At 53.0% G+C, this 2,978-nt stretch overlaps 1 protein-coding gene across 1 annotated transcript in view; it reads left to right on the top strand.

Annotated features, from left to right (window-relative positions):
• The first annotated feature begins 202 nt into the window (after positions 1-202).
• FER (FER tyrosine kinase) overlaps positions 203-2,978 on the top strand; it is a 153,003-nt gene continuing 150,227 nt past the window's right edge. Inside the window, exon 1 of the mRNA XM_014877306.2 lies at positions 203-280. The gene's annotated coding sequence lies outside the window, so the exon portion shown is untranslated. The remainder of the gene's footprint in view (positions 281-2,978) is intronic.

The raw sequence follows: 2,978 nt of genomic DNA, 5'->3' as shown, positions 1-2,978 counted from the left end.
TGTCCCCAGAGGTGTCCCGGGTGTGTCCCGGGTGTGTCCCGGGGGTGTGGCGGCGCGGGCTCGCGGGAGGGCCGGCCGGCGTTGCCGGGCAATGGAGGCGCGCGGGAGGCGTTGGCGGGCGCGGGCCCCCGCCCCCGCGCGCGCGTCAGCGGGAGGCGGACCGCACCGCCATTGGCCGGCGGGGCGGCGGGCGGCGCCGCGCGCATTGGCCGGCGCGGGGTCACGCGGCGCGGGCGGGGCCCGTGACGCGCGCGGCGGCGGAGGGGGCTCGGCTTGTCAGGTAGGGACGGTCCGCGCGCGCCGCCCTCGCCCCGCCGGCGCCGCGCCCGCCCCGCCCCGGCCCGGGAGCGCCGGGAACACCGGGAGCGCCGGGACCCCCGGCCGGCACGGGGGCGCGGGCGGGCCCCGCGCCGGCTCTACCTGCGGACGGGGCGGGGCGGGGCGGGCACCGGCGCCGCTCGCGGTTCGCTCCGCCGGGGAGGCGGCGGCGGCGGCGGCGGCCGCATCCGGTCGCGTCCCGGTGGCGTCCCGCGGGGAGGTGTCAAAGGCGCCGCTCGCCCGGCGGCGGCTCCGCCCCGGCGGGGCTGGGGCAGCGCGGCGGGCGCGGATCCCGCCCCCTCCCCGCGCCGCCGCCGCCGCCGCCGAGGTCCGGGCGGGGGCAGGCGGAGGGCGGGCCCGGCCCCGGTCCGGCGGTGCCGGGCGTGTCTGCTCCCTTCCCGTGCTCCGGCGGGGCCGGGAGCTGCGATGTGTGACCATCCCTGCTTCCCAATAAATGCAACAGCCCGAGGCAGTCGGTTTGGGCTTTTGAGTTCCCTTCCTCCTCGGTGCCGCCTGACAGTTGTGTACAGCACGGTGGCTCCCTGAAATTCTGCACTAGTGTTGGAGCCTGCGTTGGGCCTTGTTAGTGCCGCTGCCCTGGCGCTTTCTGTGTGCGCTTTAATGCTTTGTGTATTTGAGATTTTGGTATCTGCACGGCTACTGAATACTCATGTTTAGTGTTCGAGAATGGATTACACAGAAGGGCATTAAACATCCCTTTTCATTTTGGAGTATGTTTCTGTTTGATTGGACTTCACTTGAGCCCGTGGCCTTTACATGCACATGGAGTGACACATCCTGTGTGAGCACCAGGGGTTTTGTAAGACCTTTAAAACAAGCCAGCTCATTTTTTTTTCTTTGCAGAAGGGCACCACTGCTTCACTATAGGTGAAATAATTTTTTCCTGCTTTGAAACAGACCTGCTAAAAGTAGCTTTGGTGCTCTGATCTATTGTACTGCAGATTCCTTCAAGAAGTTGTAGTGTGAAAAAAAGCAGGGGTGATGGATGAAACTTCTTGACCAAAAAAATTGATTGGGTCTTAAAATAAGTTTATTAAAATCTGTTAATTTGACTTGCTCCATAATACCCAACAAGGAGATTACTTCTATAGTTTATTTATGTGTTAGTCTTTGAGAATTTCAGAGGTTCATGCATTCATACATCATGTGATCACAGTCAAAGGAAATTGCAAATGATGGATTGGTTGAGTTAGAGTAATGATTATTGTTGGTGAGACCAGTGTATGTTCCCTCATTTTACAAATTCCATGTAATGTGTTGACAGAAATTGTCAGTACAGTTACAACTTGAAGATATACACGTGTGGAATGTTAACCCCACTGAAGTTGGGGTTTGGAGATATTTCTTTGAGGAAGAAGATCAAGTCACTTATGTACAAGGTCACTTGCTAGCTGAGCAAAAGCTAAGTTATCCATCACATTTCTGATTTTCTACAACTTTGTGTCTTGTGTAACTTTGTGTCACAACTGGGTCCTTCCTAGTTCGTCAGTTTGGATTGCTAGTGTATAAAAATGTTCGTGTAGAAATAATTCTGACACTTGAAAGCAAGACAGGCTGGAGAAGGCGATGAATAATATGGAGAATAGAAATTTTCTGTTCCTCTGGAGTTGTTTGATAGAACTTAAAGATTAACGAGCAAAAAAAAGATAAAAGAATGTATCAGTGTGTGAACAAGATGTTGAGCCAATTTCGTTATCAAAGAGCTTTAGTGATGCAAAGGAGCGGTGGCCTTTGTTAAGAGAGGAGGAGAGGTGGCATTTGCTTCACTAGATTAGAGATATTTAACTAAGAGCATGAAAGGGAGGCAAGTGGCTACAGGAGGTGCACCGCAGTTAGGTAACATGGGATGCATTTCCATACTTAAAATGTTCGGTGTTACTCTTCCTGCTGTGGGGAGCAGAGGTGCTTTGGTGGTACGAAGTTATGTCGGATGCGAGAGTGGGACAGGCATTTGGTGGCCTGTTCTTTGTCCATGGGGAAACCTGTGTCCCTGCCCGGTCTGCCCTCCTCATTGCCGCCTGTCCCCGGTGTTCTCTCAGCTGGGAAGCGGCGGGGTGTGAAGGAAGGTATGTTTGCCATGTCAGGCTGAAGGCGGAGAGAGCTGGCAGCAAGCCCGGAATTGCTCCATACAAGGAGATGGGCTAGGAGCATGAGGTCATCACTTCACAAGGAGGAGGTTTTTCTGCAGTGTGTGGGAAGTAGGTCTAGGAAAAGGAAAAGAGATCTTTTTGCTGGCGGGGAGGAGAAGCAAAGCAGTAAGAGAAGAGAAGAAAGCCTAAATGCATTCCAGTAGGAAGTAAACTGCGTATATGCTCCTATTCTAAGATAAAACTGCTCGCTTAGTCCTGGCCTAATTATATTGTTGATGTATTTGCCTTGTGAAGATGGATTTCAAAAACTTTGTGGAGAGCTTTATTCTACTGTAGAGATAGTTTTGGAATTGTTGAGTATTCACCATTTTACTAGAGAGTTAAAGGATTTAAAATTCTGTGCAAGATGCAGAAAGTTCCTGCTGTTTAACATTTGTGTCAGGTAAATGTAGCATTTCTTTGAAAAGGTTTATTTTGGGAACTTTTTTGCAGTAGTGAATCAGTGAAATTTGTAGCTTTGTTTCCAGGGTTTGAGAGAAGATAAGATAG

The sequence above is a fragment of the Sturnus vulgaris genome, chromosome Z, assembly GCF_052056855.1.
Source record: "Sturnus vulgaris isolate bStuVul1 chromosome Z, bStuVul1.hap1, whole genome shotgun sequence".
Lineage (NCBI taxonomy): Eukaryota > Metazoa > Chordata > Aves > Passeriformes > Sturnidae > Sturnus > Sturnus vulgaris.
Note: the sequence above shows the minus strand (reverse complement) of the source record. Positions and strands in the feature narration are given on the sequence as shown.